The following is a 26,845-nucleotide window of genomic DNA, read 5'->3' as shown; positions in this document are numbered from 1 at the left end:
GCAAAGCTACTTAAGTAAGGGCCCTGGTGAGAAGTTTGGACCATTGTTCATCCTCCTGCCCCAAACACTGTGACTGTGCTGTCACCAACAGCCCTCACTGGTTAGGTAGGATACGTTCCTGATCTTGGGCTCACTGTAGCAGCCAATCAGTGATCGAGGAAAGAAAATTTCATAATCTACGGCCAGCCTAAAGCCAGGTACAACGTGCACGAAAAAAACTGACAGCTCTGGTCGGAGCCGCTGTGTTAACCATGCAAGGTTAGTTCAGTGATCTCCCCTGCTGAGTTGTTGTGCACTGACAGGGGGACAGCCCCCCCGCCAGAACACTTCTATCAACGCTGTCTGCTGTTAGCTGAGAGTGCTGATCGGGAGTCAGTCGGCTGCTGGTGTTCCAGCATGCACATCTGGCAGAAGTGGGCCAAATGGCCGGCTTCTGTTGGACAGACTGATATATACACGATCAAAGGACATCAAATGGCACTCCACATCAGGATGGGACTGTATAATCCTCCTCCTGTTTCTCTATGATGGCTCAACCAAGAAGAGAAAAATCCAACAATGTATTTCCGTTTACAAATTTACTGAATGAAGATTAAAAAAACTACTTACAAAATGCATTTCTTGTTAACATGCAATGTATCAGAAAATGCCACTGGTGTTGGCTCCAGCAAAGTGTGGGTGCAACAAATTGATTCCATTGACGTCGTCTGTTTAGACGAAACGTGCGCTGGGGTAGGGTGTAGCTTGTGCTGACATCACCCACGCTTTGCTGGAGCCAGCCGCATTTTCTAAATAGCCAGCCATGTGAGACCTCGTATAATTTGGGGTCTGTCTTTCTGGTAAGAAGCTGGATGTACACAGGTGGTGGGCTCACTGATCAGAAATTTGTTGCACTCACATTTCTGAATGACGGACACTATTTTATGAGCACTGTGTATCGGATCCATTAATGTTGTCTCAAGATACATCTGTGGACTTGATTTATTGTGTCACAACTTTGGACTTCACAAGTTTTATTAATTTATGCAATTTTATGAACAAAATATATGATTTTTAAGTTTGTTTACACAGCGCAACTATTTCTAGATGTTTCATTAGCGGTTTGGTATTTTAAGTTATAGAGTGCAGCTGTGTTGATTCACTGAATGATATGTATCACTCCACTCAATTGAAAGCACTGAGAGCAGTTTATTCATTGAGTTTATTATTAATCATTGTGAGCTGGTAGGACAGACTCTTGATGATGTCTTTTCTGTGCAGCCAATCACAGTGCTGAATGATCCTACAGGCCTTAACATCATGGTGCAAATAGCGTTGGCAAGGGGTTAAGTAACCAACAAGTGAAAGCCTAATGCCAGCTAACACTTTAAAGCACTTAGAGCTGCAGATCTTTCTTTTTACGTTTAAATCATATCAATCAGCTGATCATTGTAAACTACTATCTCACATGCTACTCTGTCCTAACTGCCACTTTTGCTGGACTCCTTGGTCTTCATAGAAGTATGAAGAAATATATAATTATTTAAAATATATATAAAAAAAACATAATTACCAGAATACAATATTTTTCACTATGGTGATCCTTTATTACAGGAGAACATTTTTGTGCCCAGTCCTCTATTTCAGACAGTTTCATTCAGTTTATGTAGACAGGACCCAAGGTGAGATACAGTTATAGAATATGCCAAAGGTGATTGGGGCATGAAAACAAGAAATATTCTGCAGTATTGCAAGGATGTCCAGTCAGCAAAGTGGTCAAAGTAAATCTTTGACTTTTGTTTAAAAATAACAAACACGTTATACTTATCTGCTCTGTGCAGTGGTTTTGCACAGAGCAGCTGAGATCCTCCTCTGCTTGGGTCCGTCGTAGGCGTTCCTGGCCCCTCCCTCCTGCTGAGTGCCCCCACAGCAAGCAGCTTGCAATGGGGGCACCCGAGCCTAGCCGAGCCACTTCTCTGTGTGTTCATTCAGACACGGATACATGGCTCGGCCCCACCCCCTCTCTCTCCTTATTGGCTCACTGGCTTTGATTGACAGCAGTTGGAGTTATTGGCGCCCGCTGCTGTGTCTCATCCAATCAGGAGTGAGAGTCCTGGACAGCTGAGGCTCTCGTGCAACATCGCTGAATCAAGATGGGGCTCAGGTAAATATTAGGGGGGCTGCTGCATACTGAAGGTTTTGTATCTTAATGCATGGAATGCATTAAGATAAAAAAAAAACCTTCTGCCTTTACAACCACTTTATCTTCCAGTTCTCTCCCTTTCACATCTACCGCCACCCAATCCTGATATGGATCATCCAGTATCCAGGCCAAAGTGCTGTTATGGAAGAGTGGGGAGTGGGTGCCCCATCATGTGTAAACGTTGAGCTGCTTAGCTACTGAAGAGATAAACAGGAATCTTGGGTTGCTTGACCTTTGGTTCAAGGAGAGCACAGGGAAGGTGGTAGATGTTCTTCAGGTTTCCCACACTAAGAAGAACCTGTTACTTTTCCCAGTGTGAAATAGTACAGGATCACTTTAAACTGTGGAACAGTAACTTAGACCTTGGACATATGTTATATATCTTTAGTATATTGCTACTTAATCTGTTGTTTTAGAATTAGTAGTTGCTTATAATGCTGTGCAGTACGTCTTCATGTATATATGTCTACCTCCTGCTAAGACTGCATCTGTCACTGGCAAATCAGAGAGGAACGAAGTTTAACCTTGGCAAATAAAATGTAAAGAATTCTGCTGGGTTGGAGGGAGACGCAGTTCCTTTTTTCTCAGTCTCGCATACTGAATGAATAAAATTAGAACGTGGAGTTTTTTTTTTTACAGATTTATCTTGGTTATTATGAAGCGTGAGAAAGAAGAAAAAACGTTATACTGACTTAACTTTCTTTTAATATCAGGAGAGAACTGTTTAAAATAGCCTGACACATGTTTCTTCTTTCCAAACAAATTAAATGTGCGGTTTTCAGGAACTTCAGTAAAAATCTTATGTTGCATTTAAAATGCATAACTAAGAACTATTTTATCTACTAAAAGATTTGTAATTCGTTGGAGTGAATTTTGTGGCAAAGGTACCCGATGAGATATAGCCAGATCCTGATCTCCAATGCAGCAAAAGCACAGCCTGGTAAGGACGAACCCCTGAACCCCTGCCTTAATGACTGGAGAGCAATAGAACATCACTACTATGATAACTTCAGTGAGAAGTTCATCCCTCTGTTTTCATGCTGTCTCCTGTTAGTTCGAAGTCAGCACTGCCAGTGCGGGCCCCCCACCACTACCCCCTTGTAGTTAAGTGCGGGAGCGGCTGGAGGAGACACAGGAGATTGACACTCCTGGAAGTGTCAGTGTCTCAGCAGACTTCAGTGGAGGATTCATCTTTAACAAATCAGCACTCGGTAGAGAAGTAAAACTTTAGTTTTTGTTTTACAAGTATCCTTTTTGCCATAATTGATTTTATGGACAAGGTCACTTTAATATCTCCATGGAGTTAAGCTTTAAAGTAAACTTGTCACGAGGGCTGCCATTTCTGACCTCCATTTGTCTGGCTGCTTGTTGGCTTTACTGCTTTGAGTCACCGACCAGTAACAAATATATATACAGATGAGGAAAGTTCAAGAAAAGTCCTCATTGGCATTTATGATCTGATTCATTGACACAAAGTATTGAATCCAGAAGAGACTTTTAGAAGGAAAGATCACCTGTCTCATAAGAGGTTTCCTTGAAGCAGAACTTTACTCATAACCGCTCAAAAAAATAATGTTCTTTAGCAAGAAACATACATTCCACATTAATAATTCTGCTACCAAAATTAGTGTGTGCTGTAAATTGCCTCCAGCATTGCTCCTGTATCTTCTTGCTGGAGGCTGCCATTTTGTTGAAGCCCAGAGCCCCTGAACAGCAGTAAATCATAAAGAGGAACTAAGCCCATCGATTTAACAGTTTCAAAAAACTGTTACATTCCTGGAATGTTGGGATTCCTAACTGTCACATTTGAATAGTGAGTAACCTTGCATCAGTGAATTAAATTTTATAATAATTAGGCTGCTCCCCAAATACTGTAGGTGAGCTACTGCGCAAATTCAAAAAGTCGTGGTAGGGGGCGCTGTAAAATAAACGTATAATGAGCCCATCATAAGGAATACATAGTAGAAACATATATATAAACAAAATGTCTATTAGAAAAGTCCATAAATCTTCAGTGAAATATCCAAATATATTGTGATATGTTCAAACAAGTTGTGATGAAATCCTCCACCGCTTTAATAACAACCGAATCACACACAATGTGCTCAAGTAAAAAGACCTGCTCACCAGATAGCCAGGACCTCTTTAGCTAAAAAGAAGGTCTATTAGCACTTTGATAAACAATCTTGCAGCCGAGGGTTGAATCAAGACTTCTAGACTGTACTTTCCTCTCCACAACAGTTGCCCATAGGAGATGAAAAACAAGGATGGATCAAAAAAAGTGATACTGCTTTTTATTTTAAAATAGATAAAACATACAAATGCCTGCTAAAATTGTTCAGTGCCTGTGTCCCGGCACTAGGGATATTTGCGTGTAGGCTGATGGAGACCGCACTCCACTCCACTTGCTCTGAGAACCGCCGTTCGTTCCACTGCCGCTGAGAGATGAACCGGAAGCTGGGACCCGGATGTGACGTGACCGAAAGGCGCCTCGACGTACGTTTCGTACTACGTCATTAATACCCAGACGCATGCCTATTAAATAAGGGAGAAGAGCAAAGGTGAAGTACAAAGGAACCCATGCAACGATCTAATGTAGGCTGGCTGGAAGAATGTTTCTAATTGGTTGCCCAATGGTATTTCAAAGAGTATGCAGCTTTATTAAAAGTGTTAAGGTCTCACATAGTAGATTATATATGCTCATTAACAAATGTATGTATGATATCTAATGCCCTAGTAATTAAACAGTATTCATTAGAGTTGAACACCAGTCAGTATAAATATACCCCAAATGGCAAATTACTGTCTTATTGTATTGTGTTATTTTTCATTTCTTGCTACATATTCTGTGTATTGCCTCCTCAATTATGTCCAGCTCAGACCTTCAGGGAAGTGGTTTTTGATAGCCGCCTCTTCATTTCTTTGTGATCAATCTTGTTACCGGCAGCTTGTAGTTTTGTCCGGGCGGCACAGAGATTGCCACATCAGAGCTGCCTGTAGTGATGATTTGGTCTGTGGATCACCCTAGACTTTCCCTGTTCATAGACACACGTAGGATGTAGTGTAGGCACCTCATAGGATCCTCCTCCTGGCAGCTGAACATTGCTACGAGCTTGGTGGAAATTCAGTCTTGACATAGTGAATAAAAATGCCTTTTTCTGGCCACATTGATAAGACAAAAATTGTGTTTTGGTCGCCCATGGTGAGAAGGAGGTTTGGGTGTAAACAGGTTCATCCCAGAGTTCATCTTTAACATCAGGCACCATGTTAGTTTAGTTGGATGTCAATCATCTTCTAGATGGCTATGAAGATCACCCCTTCCCCCATAACACAAGCGAATCATCCTTAAAACCCTTGACATTGCTATGGTTCTGAGTTCTGCCATGAACCCCTTCCTCATCCAAATCTTTAATAAAGTGAGTTGCACATAATCGGCATCATATTTTCTATTTTATGGTAATTTAAAGGAAACTGTCTTTACACTTGAGTTTTATGTTAATATACTTTCAAAACTGAGCTAAACAAATCCCAGGCATTGAGTCGTCAATGTTCCCAAAACCCTTACAGCTGGTGCTTAACTTTATTGAGCCTTATCACTGGAGGCATACTTCCTGCTTCATTAAAAATGCCTGCTGGCTCATAACTTGTACATGAATATCTCCAATAGGCAATCATTTCCAGATGAAAGTCTGAGGTTTTGTAGGATCTGCCAAGATTCATCCTGAACATTTGAAGTTATGCCCTGGTCTTGCCTATTTTCAGTTGAAACCCTCCAGCCACTGGAATTTGGGACAGGCTTGGAAAATCAGCAGCAGAGACATGTATGAACATAAATTACATCCTCAAACTCTCCTGGGCTAGATATATACAATCCGCTTTTCGATATTCAGCTCCTGGCATAGCCAAGCCTGTTGAAAGTCCAGAATAATAATGCAAAAAAACAACAGCTTTCCGGATGTTTGTTACGATCTAAAATAACATTGTCATCAAAATGATTTATACATATACAGTATGTAGTCAATCTTATTATAAATTCATTATATATGCTTTAATGCATTTAAAACACATGTAGTACAAGTACCTGGCCTCCGTTTATAATAGTTGCCAAAAGCTCCTAAACTCTCCTAAACTCCTGTACAAAACTGGCATTTTTTTTAAGCCCAGTGTGAACATCAGAGTGTCATTTCTGGCTGTCTGAATTCCATGCTGGTCCTGACAGCACAGCCCTCCATCTTGAATCAGAGAGACAGTATTTACCACCGCTGGTCGGCTGGAACTTCCACCTGCAGCTGTCTTACTCCCAGGAGGCATCCCGACGTTATGGATTCATTGATATGCCTGTTTTCACTTCCACCTTGTAAGTGTTTTTAACCCTTCCTTGTCATTAATGTGTTTTATTAATGCATGTAGAAGTGCCCTTTTCCCTGCTTTGTTTTTCCTATAGGGTGTGCTTCCCTCTTCTGAAGTGCTGCTGTGGTGCATTAATCACCAAGAGCCAGTCATGTACTGTTTGTTAAAGTCTCCTTGTTATCCAGAGTGCCCTATTCTTCTATTCTCCACACTCCTTGGTTCAATAGAAAATGGCCAACATTAGGCCTGTGTGTACAGCATCCGGTCACACAGAAGCTGGAAGGGGCATGTTGGCTGTCCCTCCTCTCCTCTGAAGCAGCTGCTTGGAGCTGATTATCTGCTTGCCGATGACCTCACGTAGGAGTACATTGGCAAATTGGCTCTCCTGTGCTGGATCACGTACTACATACGTGATCCAGTACTTCTGGGTAGGGGCTACGCATACGCGTGGCCGCTGTGCCGGCTGTGCTGTGATTAGCAGTGGTGATCAATTACCGCCAAAAGAAAGCTCTATTTGTGTGGAAAATAATTATATAAATTTAATTTGGGTACAGTGTTGCATCACCGCGCAATTGTCAGTTAAAATAACGCGGTGCCAAAAAGCAAAAAATGGCTTGAAGGGGGTAAATTTTCTGGAGGTCAAGTGGTTATATGACTGGACCGGAGCTCCCTCACATTAGGTAAGTATAAGCATCCTCTTTTCACAGGGTAGTTAGAATAGGATTGAGAAGGTTGCGAGAGCAGGTTTAAGCTTAGTTAGATCAATCTTGGGGTTCCACTTTAAGTACATTCATTGCTTTGGGGTACAGTGTGTTAAGGGATATGTATGTATGCCGAGGCCTCCCTCTTGTTCACAAGGACACCCATGTGTTTGGACTTTTTTGTCTGTTTGTGCCCAATTACTAGGTCAGTATGTTCACAGTGGCTCTAAGTGCACTTTGGTGCCATCCCCAGCAGGGTCTAGCTCTGACCCTTCTGGGTTTGAAATGTGGTCTATACCTGCTGTGGATGTGCCACTGGCCCACCTTAACAGGAAAACCAGTAAACCAGTAAGGACATGCTTACATTTAAGGATTCCACTGCCAATCAGCATTTTTAATATTTAAAGCAAACTCGTCCATCCATTTTTGTCTCCATGCTTTTTTTTTTGTTGAGAAATCACTCTGAAAAACACCACCCTAGCATTTCTAGCTGCAGCCATGTTGAGTTGGGCAGATGATTCATGTAGCAGAATGCAGCAGACAGTTGCTCATTACAGGACCTGGAAGCAAGTAGCGGTGTCTACCTTTGTGATTTCCAGCTACCAGGGTGTCACGTATCAGATAAGACCAGGACTGTGTGGACTGCAACAGAGGAAACCCAAACGTGTGTAAGTGAAATATAAAGATTTATTTAAGATTAGTGAATAAATATAACCACCTCCAATACTACAATGTGCAACCAACCACCAACAGAAACCCACAAATAACAGACAAATATATACAAGTAAAGGGGAATACCGAGATCATAAACAGAGCCAGGCCCGGGTCATCAACGGGAGGTCAGCGGCTGGGGAAGGGAAACAAACAGGACAAGGAGAGGATGGATGGATCACAGGAGGGACGGGTACAGGTACAACGCTTAGGGTTCAGGTAAACAGACAGGAACAGGATCAGGTACAAATACAGAGCTCACAGGTTCAAGATCAGGGCACAAGGAAAGATACGAGGGCAAGGCACAAGTGTGTCTGCTGGGTATTTATACACATCTCAATCAGACTCAGGTGATGCCTGATTGCAGGAGGTAATATCGGCTCCACACTGCCAGGAACCAGCCGCTGGTGGACGCCAGTACTGCCGCCCAAAGATTACATAATACCACCAACACGGGAAAGCTCTCTTGGCAGTTCCAGACTGCCAGGAGACACCTGCTGGCGGACCACAGTACTGCACACCAAATATCAGGCAGTGTCATCAGCGGATGGAACCTTCCCTGACACAGGGGCATTGGCCAGGTATGGTACATACAGTACATAGTTACACTGATCCAAGCTGGACCAATGTAACTATATAAAATATTCAAAGCAGATGTATAAAATATCCATATCTGCAGTTCCTGTCTAAGTCCCAGTTTTTCTCTGGCCATAGTCTGTCAGACAATAGCAGAAGGGGCTAGAACCCTCCAAAAATATCCCATTGTAGTCAAATGGGTGGAACAGATGTTTGGAACCTTGAGTCTGATGTCCATACAGATGTAAAGGGCCCTTTGGTTAACTTGATGGCATGATGCTGATGCCATATCTAAGGATCATCTCACTGTCTTGGCCTTCAAGTGACATAGGTCTTTTCAGACCTACACTTGATGTCATCATCAAAGATTTCAGGGGTTTCTAGAGCATACCTCTGCCTGAATATTAGAGATCCAGGGAAAGGTTGGCGGAGTACCACCCTTTTCCTTCATCTACCTCTACAGCGGGTGCTCCCAGTAGTCTGACTCTCAGTCCATAAGGCTTGAAGCCAGAAACCAGCTAAGATCTCTGATAAACCTTCTGCATGAAGGTGAACCCCCACTTCTAAAAGTGGGGCGTTGATTGTGAATCCATGCAGGTCCTTGGGTAGTTTGCCTATAGACATTCAGGCTAATCCCTTGCTTCTTGCACTCACATTCAGCTACTCCCCTCTTCCCTGTGTTACCTCACAGATTAATGTTCCTTTCTATTGGATCCTTGAGATCCGAAGGATCAGCTAAATTTTGCCCTGGTCATGGTTGCAGGTGCTCCTGTTAGTTAGGGGACACTGCCTCATTTAGCTCCAGCTTCAGGCGTTGGTCCTTTAGGCGGCTTTTGGGCTGTAGGCGATCCCCAGTTCTCTTTTTTGTTGGGATCGTTAGCGGTTTTTGCCGAGTTTCCCACCTCTCATTTGGACTGCTTTTGGAAGTCCTGACGTTATCTGAATTCCTGTGTCCCCTCAGTGGAGAGGTTTTTGTACCAACTGTAAACTCCTTTCCTTGGAGTCCATTAAGAAACATCCCACCCCTCTGTGTGTTCTTAGTACTGCTTGCTAAAACTGAAGCATGCTAAGTAAGAGAATGGGTTTTTCTGAGCTGGTCTACAATTTTTTTTGTTTGTCAGTAACCAATTTCCTGTAGATGGCAGTAATAACCATCCATTATCTGAACACTTATTTGCATACACTGGCAATTTTCCTCCCCACCTACTGATGGCATACCTGCACCAAAAAACAAGTTCTGATGCCAGTAAATCAAGGGAATTTAAATGGGATCACCATTTTTTTTCTATTAACATTCACCAAAGTAAGGTTCATTTTTAGTAACACAATCCATTCTGCACTGCCTATGTTATGCCTCTAGATGGCTATGTAAAGCTTTCTTTTTACAAACACAAAGTTATTACGTTTCAACTGCACTTTTTAGACAGAATAATGTATACAGTTGTTGCTATGTAATGTCATAAAAATGTATATTATTGGCAGGCACAATGTATTTCTGTAAAGAAAAAAAAAGTTCCTGCGATAAATATTACAGAATTTTTTATGTTAAGCTGTCCAGAGAGACACACTGAATAGTACTGGATGTCTGCTTGTTGATCTTACCAGTAGTCAGCCCTGAGCAATGAAATTGTTCTATGTAAGTTTCGCAGTCATTAACCCTTTCATGCCTAAGCCTATTTCTGGCATTTGTTGCTTACAAGTTAAAATCAGTATTTTTTTGCTAGAAATTTACTTTGAACCCCCAATCATTATATATATATTTTTAGCAGAGAGACCCTGGAGAATAAAATGGTGATCATTGCAATATTTTATGTCACACAGTATTTGCGCAGTAGTCTTTCAAATTTTTTGGGGAAAAAAGACACTTTCATGAATTAAAAAAAATGAAACAATTTTTTTTTATAACGTGAAAGATGATGTTATGCCGAGTAAATAAATGCCTAACATGTCATGCTTTGAAATTGCACTCACTCGTTGAATGGCGACAAACTATGGTACCTAAAAATCTCTATAGGCGACGTTTTAAAAAAAAAATAACAGTTACCAGGTTAAAGTTAAAGAGAAGGTCTTTTGCTAGAATGACTGCTCTCACTCTGACAATCATGACGTTATCTCACATGTGTGATTTGAACACCGTTTGCATTTGCGGGCGCAACTTACGTATGAATTTTCTTTGTTGCGCGGGGACAGGGGTTCTTTAAATTTTTTTTTTTTTTTTTTTTTTTTTTACATTGTCCCTTTAAAAAAAAAATATAAACATCCCTTGTGACAGTAATAGGTGGTGACAGGTACTCTTTATGGAGGGATTGGGGGTCAGCGCTGGTCTTTATGGAGGGATTGGGGGTTAGCGCTGTGCCCGAGAGAGGTGGCTCTCTCTATTCTCTCCTCACTGGCCATGGAGGCAGCAGCGGGAGCCAATGGCTGCTGTTAATTACAGCCTGTGGGGAGATGGTGGAGGGGAAGTGGAGTGTGGGGCCGAGCTGCGCTGTGTATGTCTATGGACACACATAGTGCGGCTCTGGATCAAGCCAACACAAGTGGCAAGGGACTTGCTATAGGGACAGGAGGGTGGAGCCATAAGTGCCAGTGGGGGATCCCAGAAGAGGAGGATCAGGGCTGCACAGAGCAGGTAAGTGTATCATGTTGTTTAAAAATAAACAATTCCTTTACAATCACTTTATTTTATAATCTAGTTGAAATTTTACTTTAACCACAGTATAGTCTGTAGAAAGGTTGGAGAAGTGGCCTTTAGGTGCTTAGATTATAGGTCCGGGTGAATGGAATTGGAAAAAATATTTGGGAGTGACAACAACCAACATATATGTATTCAGATTTTATATTTGGCTGTTTGCCTTCACTACAGCTTTAAAATTGTATCCCAAGGTTTTGAGTACCATTTAAGCTTGGCAAATGTTACAGAAACAGCAGTATAGAAAACACACAGGACTAGACCACATTTAAATCACTCTGTGCTGGCAGCATGTTAGAAAGTTGGAATGTTGATCTCACACACAAGAAGCCGCCTGCATCATGTGCCCTGTACACTGCTCCAATCAACTGTGCTTCTCAGCAGTAGTGTCACTAGGGTTGGTGTCGTAAAATATATGGTATCGACCCCCCCAATCAGACCAGCTCAGGGTGGGTGGGTGGCTCAGTCAGCTACTATACCTATATATAATATAGATGTGTCTGATAACCAGGAGGGAGATGCTGGACACAGCTATATAGATCCCAACCCCCCAGACCACCTACCCTCTCGGTTATCAGACCAGCACAGGGCGCTAGACATATACACTCCTCCCAGTCCCAGATTAGTTCTCAGGTGTAACTGGGTGGCCGTTACAGCACCAGCTCGGGGCCAGGGCGGGTGGCTAGGTAAACTGTAGTACACTCGTGACCGTCCCGGGCTGCAGCTGGAGAGGAGAGAACAGTGTGCAGCCGCACCACCGATAGTGAGATAGTGACACACGTGACAGGCTCACCAGCAGGGAAGTAGAAGGAGGAAGGACGCAGACCAGAGCAGCATGGCTGCTGTGCTGGAGATGTTCCGGCTGGGACAGCTGGAAAAAAAATGCCAGGGCCTTCCTCACCCTCGGGAGAGTCGGGATGGTGTTACCCCTCTAGCGGGTGTCACCCGGGTGCAGACCGCAACCCCCGCACCCCCCCTAGCGACGCCACTTCTTCTCAGGGAGCAAGAGCTCTGCTGATTGGAGTAGTGTGCAGGGATGTGTGTTGGACTGCTGGAGACCTGAACCACTGATCTGACTCTCCAATGTAATAACCATTTCTGCAGCACTTGGCAAATAAAAACACCCAAAAAAACAGTATATTTGTTTCTGTATATGCAGTCTGACTTCATTGCAGTAGTAGATAGAGAGGGTTAAGTTGGGCTTTAAAAATTACAATTATTCTTCATCTCTGGAAGAACCAAGAACGGTAGCTCTCTATCTGTCTAGAGTTCTGCTTTAAAGTGGTTGTAAACCTCAGAGATTAAATATGAACAAAGCATATGCCTCTATAGTGTGTGGTTGTTTCAATCCAGAGTACTAAGTGTCATTTCGGTTAGCTGACTCGTTCCTCTGCTATCAGCATGAGTCACTTCTGATGGGTTTACTTCCTCTTTGTTTCCCTGCAAAGGTAAAGCGTAATGGGCTACTATGCATCACTTAACTGGCACAGGAGCCTGCGATGTCACCTCTGTCCCCTCTGCTACGGAGCGTCCATCTTCTTTCTGGGTATCGTGGCTCCGACGCTGTGATTGGCAGGAGCCGCAATGACGTCACTCCCACGCATGCGCACGGGAGCCGCCACTAACGGCATATCGCCGTTAGCAGCGGCATGCTCAGTGCGCCTGCGCTAGACAGCGGTGCCTGTCTTTTTGCAAATATCTCCTAAACCGTGTAGGTTTAGGAGATATTTCTTGGACCTACAGGTAAGCCTTAATTCCCCCCCCCCCCCCCCCCCCCCCCTACAGTGCCCACAGATTATAAATCTTCTTTTTACATTAAGATACTGACACTATATACTTTTTTGGATGATCTGTATACCACGGTTGACATGGTTAGCTGCACAGTTTCTCCAGTGCTGAGAGTTCAGGAAGGAGATTTTCACTACATGTGTGATGTCAATATCATATGACCTGGCTACCTCTGAGAACAAGAAACTGTTCTCTCCAGCATTAAATGACGCAACTGAGCATGTGCAGGTTGGCTACTCTGCCTGTGTTAGCTGGCCTTCCCCAGATAGACAATGCAGGAGGGGGAGGATCTGTGCATACAGGATAAAACAGCCTTTTTACACAATGCAGAGGATTAACCCCTTAAGTTCCACAGTGAGTATAACAAGCATGCTATGCTGCATATACAGACTGATTTTGCTGTTGTGGGTTTAGTAACACTTTAAGGCCAGGCCTTTTCAGGCACTTTTTGTTTACAAGTTTAATTCAGTATTTTTTACTAGAAAATTACTTATAACCCCCAAACATTATATTTTTTAGCAGACCCCCCAGGGAATAAAATAGCGATCATTACAATTTATGTCACACAGTATTTGCACAGTGGTTTTTCAAATGCAAAAAACAAAACACAATACAATATATACCCCAATTTTTTTGTATAATATGACAGATGATGTTATGCCAAGTAAATAGATACCTAACATGTCTTTAAAATTGTGCATGCTCGTGGAATGGCGACAAACTACGGTACTTAAAAAAATCTCCATAGGCAACACCTTTACAGGTTACTTGTTTAGAGTTACAGAGGAGGTCTAGCCATATAATTATTACTCTCGCTCTAACGTTCGTTAAAATATCTCATGTGTGGTGCAAGCACAGTTTACATATGCGTGTGCATATGCATTCGCTTCTGCGCACAAGCACGGAGGGATAGGGGCGCTTTCATTTTTCTTCTTATTTTTTTTTTTATTTTTACATTGTCCCTTTTATTATTTTTTTTCTTTTGAGCACTTTTATTTCTATTGCAAGGAATGTAAACATTCCATAGAAATAAGGATGACAGGTCCTTTTTATTGAGAGCTCCGGGGTCAAAAAAATCTCTTCTTTAAAAGCAAAAAATAAAAAAAAAATCTATATATAGTGTATATATAGTGTGTGTGTGTGTGTGTGTATATATATATATATATATATATATATATATATATATATATATATAGCCATGTGGGGGACACAGCAACCATGTTGAAGAAGGTGCTCTGGTCTGATGAGGCCAAAATTGAACTTTTTGGCCTAAAAGCAAAACGCTATGTGTCGCAGAAAAATAACACTGCACATCACCCTGAACACATCATCTCCACCGTGAAACATGGTGGTGGGAGCGTCATGTTGTGGGGATGCTTTTCTTCATCAGGGACAGGAAAACTAGGTAGAGGTTCACCTTCCAGCGGGACAACGATCCTATACATTCAGGCAGAGCTACAATGAAATGGTTTAGACCAAAGCATATTTCATGTGTTAGAATGGCCCAGTCAAAGTTTAGACCTAAATCCAATTGAGAATCTGTGGCAAGACCACAGCAAGGCTATTTTGCAAAGAAAAATGGGCACAAATGTCACTCTCTAGGTGTGCAAAGCTGATAGAGACATCCCCAAAAAGACTTGCAGCTGTAATTGCAGCGAAAGTTGGTTCTACAAAGTATTGACTCAGGGGGGCTGAATACAAATGCACGCCATACTTTTCACATATTTATTTGTAAAAAAAATTGAATATCCTTTTCCTTCGACTTCACAATTATGTGCCACTTTGTGTTGGCCTATCACATAAAATACATTTATGTTTTTGGTTGTAACATGACAAAATGTGGAAGATTTCAAGGGGTATGAATACTTTTTCAAGGTACTGTATATTGTATATCTTTTTTGCCTTAAAAAAAAAAAAAAAAAGTTTACTTCCACCCTGGATCGGACGTGACGTCATGACGTCCCTCCGGTGCTCCAAGGCTATAGAGGTGATCAAAGCAGAGCTACTCTTTGATCTCCTCTGTGACCCAGCCAGTGGCACTGTTGATTCGTTTCTCGGCCAAGCCGGCAGAAATGGTAAGCTCGAGAGACAAGAGCGAGCGGTGGGAGGGGGTGGACGTCCCCTCCCACCGCTTCTGAAAGCATTCCAGCGACTCGTGAGTCGCTTAGAACGCTTTCATGAAAAAGCCAGCTGCAAAAACCAATACTGGTAAACTACTTGGAAACCGCAACGTATATATTCGTATTGTGGTTAGTAGATTGGTTAAACTCCACTGTTTATTTTTTTTTTAAATGGGCTCCCAGGTGGTTTGTCATATTGTTCTAGTATGGCAGACTAGCCCTCCAGAGCTGCACTGTCACTGCTACAGGCAGACATGGGCGGTTCTATCTTCATCCGGTTTTTCTTCTCATTTTGCTCTCTCCAGTCGCTTCAACGGGCTTGCCATGATGGCATTACTCCCGCACATGCGCAGGGAGTCATTTTATCACAGCACTATGGGGGTTATTTACGAAAGGCAAATCCACTTTGCACCTGGAAGTGCAGCCACTGTAAATCTGAGGGGTAGTTCTGAAATGAGGGGAAGCTCTGCTGATTTTATCATCCAATCATGTTCAAGCTAAAATGCAGTTTTTTAATTTGCCTTGCATGTCCCCCTCGGATTTACAGCAACTGAACTTTCAAGTGCACTTGTAGTGTAAAGTGGATTTGCCTTTCGTAAATAACCCCCAGTGTGTTTCGTCAGATTAGGCGACCCATTTTTAACAGAAGTGATATTACGTTGCCGCCATCTTGCTACACTCCGCACTCGTCCACAGTAAGGATACAGTAAGAAGGCGGCAAGCGGACATCTTGTTACACCCACTGGAGTTTTGCATTTCACACCTATTTTTAACAGTAAACAAAGCTTATATAGTGAAATGCAGTATTTAAAAATGTGTCTGCCTGTTACAGTTGATGTTGAATTTTAAAAGCAGCGGCAAGCCTGCTGATCTAACAGGTTTGCTAATCTGACAGCTTTTAAAAATGAACATCAAAACAGTCTGAGGGATTTCAAAATACTGAATTTCACTATATAAGCTCTGTTTATTATTAACCATAAGTGTAAAATTCAAGACGCCGGTGGGTGTAACAAGATGCCCGCCTGCCGCCTTCTCCCTGTATCCTTACTGTGGACAAGTGTGAGGTGTAGCAAAATGGCGGCGACGAAAACGTCACTTCTGTTAAAAATTCTGATGGGTTGAGTAATCTGATGAAACACAGTGCAAGTGCCATAAATGTGGTCTGAGCTGCACATGCACAGCTCAGATTACTTTACTGTTGACAGGCCGGGAGAGGCATTTATGACAGAAGAAACCACTAGAGTCTCTTCTGTTATAAAAACCCTTGACTGTCAGCAGTTTTTTGATTTTTGACTTCAATACCGCTTTAAGGAGGAATACGTGCTCCAAAAATGTCTATTATTGACAACGTAATTTCACTTCCACATACTGCTTAAAGAATACTTTGTATACCTTATTATCTTCTTGGTGAATGACTGTCAATCACACAGCAGTGAAATCTACTAAAAGCCATTTCACTCCAAATTCTTTTGTAGCCTAGAATAACAGCTACTGCCTTCAATGCAATGTGTTATTTTATATGTATTATTTGTACAGTTTTAGTACTTTTGTACTGTACATATCTTACCATTTCTTCAATGAAAATTACCTTTTTTGAAACCTCTATAATGTGCCATAAGAAGAGAAACACAGTGCTTATATTTTACAAACTATACATTATAATTTCTATAAAAGTTATTAGGTAAAATTTGCTAAACTTTCCCGTTTTTGAGACGAAAGGAAAACTTTTTAGCAATTGCTAAGGCTATTATTACCAGCAAAACATTTCTGAATAAAATGAGAATTGTTTACTAATGTCAAGTGAAAATTACATCCCATTGGAACACCCAAGAGATCTTTTCTCGCTTATAGTTTGATATTAAAGGAAATAAATAAAAAATAAGCACATTTATTTAGGCGTCTGTAATATTATGTTTTTTTATTTTTGGAGTAGTCCTTTGTTTTTTTTTTATGTTATGGGAGGAACACCTTATTACAGTTTACTGTAGTAAAGTCTTATTTGCTTCTAAAGGAGCTATGGCTGCTTGAGCTACCTAAAAATATACTAAAGCAGTCATTTATTCATCACTCATCTCCTTTTATACTTAAAGTGCATGTCAGGGCAAATACAAAAAAAAACCATATGCTGTACACCGCTGCAATACATGCACATTTTCTTGTTTTTATCCTTTTAAAGACCCGGCAAATACAGAAAAATTGTTGATCTGACAGAAATACACTTGGCTCCTAATTTCCTATTGTGTACTGACGTCACACAGCATTTTTGTGGGCTGGACAGTGTCAGCCATGCCCATTTTTCTTTTATTAAACTACTGAATCCAATATTATCCATTTAGAAATTTTAATAAAAAAGAATTGAAAAAAATTAAAATAAAATACTGATTCCTTCCTGTTCTCATCTCCTGAACATAGGGACTAATTACAGGCAGTCCCCGGTTTCAAACAAGATAGGGTCTGTAGGTTTATTCTTAAGTTGAATTTGTTTGTAAGTCGGAACAGGTAAATTTTTTAAGTGTAGCTCCAGCCAAAAAAAATATTTTTACATTTTCTGGATAGCATAGGGAAGGGTAAACCCTGTAATGTTTGGTTTGCTGTCTGTGCCCCTGTTCAGAAGATTTCACCTCACTTTCTGTCCCTATGACAATTGGATTTTGAAAATTTTGGGTTGTTATGGAAACAAGGATTGGTGATAAAGCATCAGTAGAGACACGTTTTTCCCATGATAACTCTTGCAGGAGTGAATTTCCCTTCCTAGGGGTAGATTTCCTCTCACTTCCTGTTGTCTCTCTCCGTTTGTAAGTAGGAGTCGTTTGTAAGTCAGATGTTTGTAGCCCGGGGACCACCTGTATTCTGGCATCCAAGATACTGAGAGGGATAATTGCACTTCTTGAGATAACATAGCCTGTGTGTACAGGATAGGTGACAGCTCTGAATTTCTGATATCATTAATGGCAAATTTTTTGCACTTAAAAGATAAGTTCACCTTTAGTAACATATTACATGTTACACCCGTATTTAGGGTGTAACATGTTACTATGCAGCACCCTTGCCAGCAGGTGGGGGTTCTTCTCCCCGCACCATCTGCCACATTTTAAAAACCATGCAGATGTGCAGAGCTCCACCCACACAGCCGTGTCATTCGCTCACAGAGACCTATTACTGAATGAACTACAAGCACCATCTTCCACTGCAGCAGATGGCTTGTGGTTCTCAATTAACTACAAATGCCCTTAAAGTTCGTTAACACTTCCTGCAGCTCAGTAACTGCCTATACAGGGGAATGGGCAAAGAGCTGTCAGTAGTATCTGCAGGAGCCTGACACTGCACCCATGCTCCAGTGATCGTGGGTGCAATGCTTTGCAAGCTCCAAGGTAAAAAAAAAAATAATACATGCACTTTTTTTTACCTGCAAAATCATGGGCATGTGTTATATATAATTATTTTAATTTTTTTTTACTAAAGGTGAACTTAATTATCCTTTAACAAAAAGCGTTCAATGGAATATTTAGCAGACCAAAAATAATGAAATAAAAGAAACTATGAAAAAATTGCTATGCCTAAATTTCAGCTTTAAAGTTTGTCAGTTTTTAATAGGAAATATTTATACTTATTTGCTTTGTCCTCAGCTCCATCTAATGGCTATATTGTGATATTTTCCTGATTCGCACTATTCATATGAATTAAAAACCTCAACCTCGAGTGAAAATAGCCTAATAACATTTGTTTTTGCCCCTATTTGCAAAATGCAACGAATATGTCATGTACTTAGAGGACATCAAAAGAAAAATAGAATTGCGCTAAACCATAAAATCATAAATAATTAGCAGTTATATAATAGATTCCAATTCAATATAAAGTCCACCAGTGCTCAAATAATGCAGTCCATCCACATGTGTGATGGCGCCTCCAGACGCTGTCAAAAAGTTGTGCTGAATCCACCACCAATTAGAAGAAATCACTTCTTACCAGATTTCCATGATCTCCCGTTACAGAGAATCAGGAAAAGCATTTGTAGTTAAACACAGCTTGGTTCCAATACACAATGAGCACGCTCAAAAGTCCTCAAACCGCCTCTTTTAAGCTCAGACCGATGGGTGAATGGGCATGGTACATAAAAGATAAAGGCTCCAAATAGTGTAAAATCTTTTACATTTATTAAAACTAAAAAATACAAAGTTTTGCACTTACGAAACGCGTAGGGAGGAGCGGCGCGCTGACATCACCTCGTGTTTACAATTCATTTCCCGGAAGGACGGGTTTGTCTGTGCGCCGGCCGGCACATCAGACTTAAGGCTCATATTGTTGCTACCATTGTAAGTGCAATACTTTGTGTACTATGCCCACCCACCCATCGGTCTGAGCTTATAAGAGGCGGTTTGAGGACTTTTGAGCAAACTGTTTGAAAGCGTCTGGAGACGCCATTACATAAGTGGACAGAATGTATTATTTGAGCACTAGTGGACTTTATATTGAATTGGAATCTATATACCTGCTAATTATTTATGATTATGGGGCTTAGTGAGCGGGGTGAAACATGCTATGGTGTGGCCTGGACAGAGTTTAGACTGAGGCTGCTTCCACTCTTTACATGAGGGTTTTGTGTTATGTGCTCCTCATTGGAGCACTGGGAGATCTCACATATGGTGTATCAATAGAATTGCACAGAGCAGCCCTGTTCCTCCTCTTCTTGGGTCCCCCAACGGCGCTCCTGGCTCTCCCTCGCTTCCTGGTGCCCCCATTAAGAAGCTTATTCCCATGGGGGCACTCATGCCAGCTTTCTCCCGAGACCCGGCCCCGTCCCCCGCTGCCTCATCACTGGAGTTGATTGACAGGAGCAGAAGCCAATGGCTCTGTATGCTGTAATAATATCCTTCGCTCATACGGCCAATAGCTCCTGCTGCTGTTGATCTGCCCAGGGAGAAGGGACAAAGCCAGGAGAGCCGGAACTCTCATGCACAGAGCTGGATCGTGATGGGGTTCAGGTAAGTATAAGGGGGAGTCTGTGACACAGAGGGTTTTTTTCTTAATGCAGTAAATGCATTAAGATAAAAACCTTGGGGGCGTGTCCTAGCTATGGAGGAGTGAGGACGTGTTTTGCCTCAGCTCCGCTCCATCGCCGCTTACAATGCAGCTACAGCGGGGGTTACCTACTGCTCACAGCTCCCTGTATGTCCCAGCGGCAGTCCTCCCAGCCACCAAGGACCGACCGCACATGGCAAGGACAGCTGGATTCCTATTTCCCGGGGACCCGAGGACAAGGCCGCGAGGCCTCCAAAATGTCGCGGACCGGGAAGGCCCAGAAAGCTATGAAATCCTCCCAGCCGAGGCCACGGCTCGGCCACTGAAAGAGGCAACTTCCCCAGCTTCTCCGGTTCCATCCCCAGGGTTGGTTAGTGACTCAGCCTCCCCAGTCTCCCCTGCCTCCCCAGGTGGTCGTTCTGAGGTGTCTGACTTCCTTGGGGATGAGGACATCAGATGCAATATTATGTCCCTCCCCACTAGAGAGGACCTGGAGCGCTTCACCTGCAGGGTGAAAAAGGCTTTCTCAGAAGATATTGCTCAGTTTAAGGCAGATACCTCACACCTGGGCAACAGGGTGGAATCCTTAGAAGAGAAACTTGAGGAGGCTCTCCCCGCTATTGCTCTGCTGCAGTCTAAGTGCCACATGCAGGACCAACAGATTGAAACCTTACTGTGTCAATTAGATGATGTCGAGAACCGCAGTAGGAGGGCTAACATTAGGATCAGGGGTCTGCCAGAGGGCACAGCTTCCAGGGACATTATCCCCATGCTGTCAGACATTTTCAGGGATATACTGGGCCTACCAGCGTCTGCTCCCATAGAAATAGACTGTGCACATAGAGCACTAAGACCCCCATCTCAGGATGTCGATTGTCCCAGGGACATAATTTGTAAGCTCCACAAATACACCCTCAAAGACCACATTATGCAAAAAATGCGCGGCAAGCCCTTTTATGATTTTGATGGCGCAAGTTTATTTTTCTTCCAAGACATCTCCAGGCGCACCCTTATGCAGCGTAGGGCTCTCTGCCCCCTTTTGGCTGTGATCCAGGAAGCAGAATTGCCATACTGCTGGGGCTTCCCCTTCTTCTTGCAGGTGACTAGAGATGGAAGACAGGTCACCCTACACAATAAAGACGACCTCCCACACTTTCTCTTTTCTCTCGGATTGGACCCTGTGGATTTCCCAGATTGGAGGGAACCGGTAGACGCCCCTGGGATAAAGCTCCCTCAACCATGGTCGACAACTACCCGCAGAAGCCACAAAAGAGAAAGATAGCACCCGACCCATGATCCCTCAGTGGGCCCCTCAACTACCTGGGTCCAATAGTGACGTCTTTCCTGGAAACTCCGGTGGTATCTCTTTTTCAGTTGCTATGGGGAGACCTTGTCCCCACACACCGAACCCCTTCCTAGACTGCCCCGCTTGACATGGCATTCGAGTCTGGCCTCCGAGACTGCCCCGGATGGAGCCACTGCCCATCCATTGCACTTGAGATGCTGTTCCCGGTTCATTACCAGATGAATATTGATGCTTCCACCCGGGCAGTGGCTGGGGCACCTCATTAGGAGTCTGCGAACCCTTGCTTTAACTAAAATAACCCCCTCACCCGATCTTAGCACCTTGCAAGATGCGGTGGACAGGGGTGGGACTTCCTACCTTCCCACCCCATGTTGGCGCACGTTCCCTACGTAGGCCCTCCCTTTTTGGGTATAGTCCCATATTGGGACTATACCCAATATGGGTTCTCTATTCCCTCCTTCCCTTTCTCTTCTCTCTCCCTTCTCCTTCCTTCTCCTCCCTTCCTAGGAGCATCACTCTGCCTCATTGTCGGCATCGGGCGAGCTGGCACATTTGGCAATCCCCCCATGCTCCAGATCCTCCATGACTACACTTAAGGTAATATCCTATAACATACGAGGCCTCTGCTCCCCAGGTAAACGTAACAAATTATGGTGGGAACTTAAGAAGTTACAGTTACAGGAATCCCATTTTACTCCCCACTCCATGCCTAGGCTACCCACCCATCTATACAATCAGTGGTTCCACAGTACCTCCCCAACCTCCGAATCCAAGGGTACTATGGTCGCGATCCATAAAACTTGCCCTTTCCAGCTCGCGGGAAGCAAAATAGACTTGAAGGGTTGTTATGTTTTTTTGAAAGGTACTATTGTGGGGAAGGTATATACTTTCGCTACGATTTATGCCCCCAATACCAATCAAATAACTTTCATAGATGCAACCCTCAAACTATTGGCGGAATTTAAAGAAGGCTTTGTGGTCATTGGAGGGGACTTCAACGTCAGCCCAGATCCCTTACTTGATACTTCTAGCTCCCGACCCTTGTGCTCTTATGCTTTTCTTAAACACTTCCGCAAGACCCTCCAGTCACACCTCCTGCTTGATAGCTGGAGGGTTCTCCACCCTACCGGTAGGGACTTTAGCTATTACTCCGCTGTACATGACGTGTATACTCATATAGATCACATCTATGTAGACCGCCCCACACTGGAGCTCCTGCAGTCTGCGTCCATTGGGAACATCACCTTATCCGACCACGCACCGGTTGTGATGTCCTTTACCCTACCATCCGGCACTCAGAGGGCCTGGACGTGGGGGCTAAATGAGAACCTGTTGGACGATACTGCAGTGGCGGCCAAGGTGACAGAGGTCATGGCCAACTACTTCAAAGAAAATCCTGTAGATGACCTCAGTGCAGGTATAGTGTGGGAGGGTCATAAGGCAGTAATTAGGGGAGAATTGATATCCCTAGGCTCCAAACGAAAAAAAAACGCGTCAAGCAGATTTCAAAAGGGTTCTTGATGCCCTCCAAGAGGCGGAACTTCAACATAAGCATAGTGGAGACCCTGGGGTATTGAAGAGGCTGACCGACCTGAGGGAATTGTTCCTGCGATTGCTGGATCGGCAAGCACGTAAGCAAGCCAGATACATGTCCCATAAGTACTGTGAGCATGGCAATAAATGTGGCCGCATGCTCGCAAGGGCCCTTCGTAAGAAGCATGCTCAAACTTATGTACATAAGCTTCGTTCCCCATCTGGCAAAATTACGGTTCAGTCCTCTAAAATTGCCACAGGGTTTTGGGAATATATAACTTGACCCCCGATCAATCCCTAGACACTCAGACGCCCAGGTCGGTGGCCATCCGAGACTACTTAGCCTCTGCTGGTGTCCCACCCCTGAATACAGACCAACGTGCTGATCTGGAGCTACCGATTACCCCCAGTGAAATAGAGTTGATAGTGAAATCCCTGCCCAATGGGAAGAGCCCTGGACCAGATGGTTATACTGGGGCATATTATAAGGCCTTTCTGCCCCTTTTAGTATCCCATATGTGTAACTATTTCAACTCCATCGCTGAAAGAACCACTATCCCCCTGAGGCGCTGCTAGCTCACATCACGGTACTGCCAAAGGAAGGTAAGGACGCAATGGTCCCCCAGAGTTATCGCCCCATATCCCTCCTCAACGTCGACGTTAAGGTGGGAAACATTGAACACAAACTGTCAGCTTAAGCTGACAACATGCTCTTCCACCTCTCGGAGCCTCTGATCTCGCTGCTAAAACCTGATGAGAGAACTTAAGCGGTTTGGGACGCTCTCCAATTTTAATTGATTCAACTTCTCAAAATCGAAAATCCTACCCATTCATCTGACCCCCTCCTTGGCAAGTAGCTTACAAGCCGCCTTTCCCTTCACCTGGGCCAAGTCCTCCTTTAGATATTTGGGTATACAATTAACAGTCCGCTTTGACACCCTTTATGCCACAAATTATCCCCCCCTACTTGAAGCAGTCAAGAGAGATATCTTCAAATGGACTAAGACTGCCTTTACGTGGTTAGGTCGCATTAACATCATAAAAATGAAAATTTTGCCACGCATACTTTAATTCTTACAGATGATACCAGTCCCCCTGCCCAAAGACTTCTTTACTCGGATGTCTAGTATGCTGTCTGGGTTTGTGTGGAACGCACAGAAACCCAAAATAGCTCTGAAAGTGCTGAAGCGCTTGAAACAGACAGGTGGACTGGGGATCCCAGATGTTTTGAAGTATTACAGGGCTATCGCTCTTCAAAGGATCCTTAACTGGTGCTTCCACACCCAGTCCAAGCTATGGGTCTCCCTGGAAAAATGTTTGGCAGGGAGGAACTTAGCCTACGCACCGTGGCTGTCCCAGGAGCACAGGGGGCTGTCGGACATAACCTCCCTGCTGGCGGCGCACGCTCTTTCAATTTGGGACCAAATAAACCCAACCCTGAACCTATCCCCTCCTTTGTCCCGGCTGGATCCATTGGGTGGGTTTCTGGGTTCCCTCCAGGCGAACAAATGGCCTTTTTTGGCCCTTGGGTGGATGATGGCAACACCAGTTGTGGAAAGCTCATGAGAAATGGTAAACTATTGAGTTTCCAATCCTTGCAGGCCAGACATAGCGCCTCCCAGATGAATTTTTGGAGGTACAGACAGCTCCACCACTTTTTCGAGGTCCATGGCCATTCTATAAGAGACATCTCTCGCACACCCTTTTAACGCCTTTTTGTGGAGGATGAACCGATTCCCCACATGACCTCGGAAATGTACCGCCTATTAGGTTCCGGTACCCAGGATATTAAACCTGCACCCGTAAGGGCATGGGAGAGAGACCTAAAACTTGAATTTTCCGCGGCTCAGCTGACACCCCTCTACCAGCTCACCCACTCCAGCTCTATTGAGTCTAAAACCCAAGAAACTAATTATAAAATTGTATCGCACTGGTACAGAGTGCCAGCTGATTTGGCGTGTATTTACCCCTCGATATCAGACCTATGCTGGCGAGAATGTGGCCACAGAGGTACACTTCTACACATATGGTGGGAATGCCCCCGGATCAAGCCCTATTGGGAGGACATTAAATCCCAAATAAAAGAGATCCTAGACCTAGATGTCCCTTTGTCCCCGGCCCACTTCCTCCTGCATGTCCCTCAGATTCCGATTAGTAGATACAAGAAGAGCGTACTGCCACATTTTTTAAATGGGGACAGACGTTTAATCCCAATTTACTGGAAGCAGTCCAGGAATCCCACGAGGGAGGAATGGATTAACAAGGTAAATGATATTAGAGAGGCTGAACATTGGATAGCGACTTGCGGAGGTACTTTGGAACGCTTCAACATCACATGGGCATCCTGGATGGACTATGTGATCCGGGGCATGTACCCTCTAGTCTAGACTTGGCGCTGCTAGAGCTGGCAGAACTGTCCCTTTGATCCCATATAGACGATGGCGCTATGGCCTCATGAGAGCCCCCCTCGACTCCCTCTGGAGGTGGCCAGACCCTGGTGCGGCTCGCTCGGTGCATATCTGAAGACTCCACCTTGAATCACAGGTATGCTCTGACCCCCCTCCCCCCCTCCCCCTTTCTTTTTTCACTTCTCCCCCACTCTCATTTCTTCTTTATCTCTCTCCCATTACTTTCTTTTCTACTATTTACAGTCTCCTTGTTACACGGTTTGGGTTTTTTTTTTATTTGACCTGTTTTGCATCAACTTTACTTATGGTCATAGTATCTTGCTGCGAGGGAAGCATCCTCTATTGGGGATGACCTTTTCTTTCCCTCCCAGCACAAACGGCTTGCCATAGGCACTCCCGTCTGGGGCGGTGTGCCAGGAGAGGGGTGATGGAGGCAGATTTGGGCCCCCTCTCCTGATGATACTGCCAGCGGGATGCCTCATATCCTTTTGAACATGCTAGCATATGGGAGGATGCGGTGCTGGCTGTGGGCCAGCCTTCGCCCCCTCTGTCAATGCTGATATATTTCTTGGATATTGATTACAGACTGCACTGCCATATTATGTTCAAGAAAGATTGTAAGTTACAGACCTGTATCAAGAAGTAATTGTAACATGTATTGTCATGTTTTCTCCGTTACTTTATTTTCCTGGTAGTTTGTATGTACATGTATGTTTTCTTGACATTCGCCTATCTTTTTTTTTAACAGAACATTTTTTATTGAACAAATCAGCACTACAATACAAGAATTTAGTACAGTCATTGCGGTGAGAATAAAGACAGTAAAATTTACCCTTAAACAATAGCCATTATTTATCAGATATTCCAGATGTGCAAACATTAGAAGTTTCGACATTCGCCTATCTTAGACTAGTCCTCGACTAACCAAATTTGTATGCTGTTTTATACTAACTTGTTCCTAAATAAAGATTTTACAAAAAAAAAAAAAAGATAAAAACCTTGAAGCGGGAGTCCACCTAAAAAAAAAAAAAATATTAAAAGCCAGCAGCTACAAATACTGCAGCTGCTGACTTTTAATAAATGGACACTTACCTGTCCCGGGGTCCAGCGATGTTGGCAGCCGAAGCCGATCAATTGCTCGGGTCTCGGCAGCTGCCACCGCCTTCCTCGGTGAGGGAATCAGGAAGTGAAGCGTTGCGGCTTCACTTCCCGGTTCCCTATTGTGCATGCGCAAGTCGCGCTGTTCGTCCTAACTGGTCCCCGCTATCTCCTGGAACCTGTGTTTTTCTCAGGAGACAATTCGTCACTTTTGGGTGGAACTCCGCTTTGAGGTTTTAGAACCAGTTTGAATGGTGCATGCTAGTTGTGAGACAGCGAAGCAGAACCCACTCAGCTTCACTGCAAGAAAACTCTTTGCCCCAGAAGTAACATTCTGCCACGAGTAACAGAATAATTGCTTACA

General features: G+C 43.6%; 1 protein-coding gene across 1 annotated transcript in view; it reads left to right on the top strand.

The window, feature by feature from the left end:
- Positions 1-26,845, top strand: part of SYT14 (synaptotagmin 14) — a 400,327-nt gene that overhangs the window by 199,736 nt on the left and 173,746 nt on the right. The window lies entirely within an intron of this gene.

This window comes from Aquarana catesbeiana, linkage group LG04 (genome assembly GCF_042186555.1).
Source record: "Aquarana catesbeiana isolate 2022-GZ linkage group LG04, ASM4218655v1, whole genome shotgun sequence".
Taxonomy (NCBI): Eukaryota; Metazoa; Chordata; class Amphibia; order Anura; family Ranidae; genus Aquarana; species Aquarana catesbeiana.
The sequence above is the reverse complement of the archived record's forward strand: the minus strand, read 5'-3'. Positions and strand labels throughout refer to the sequence as shown.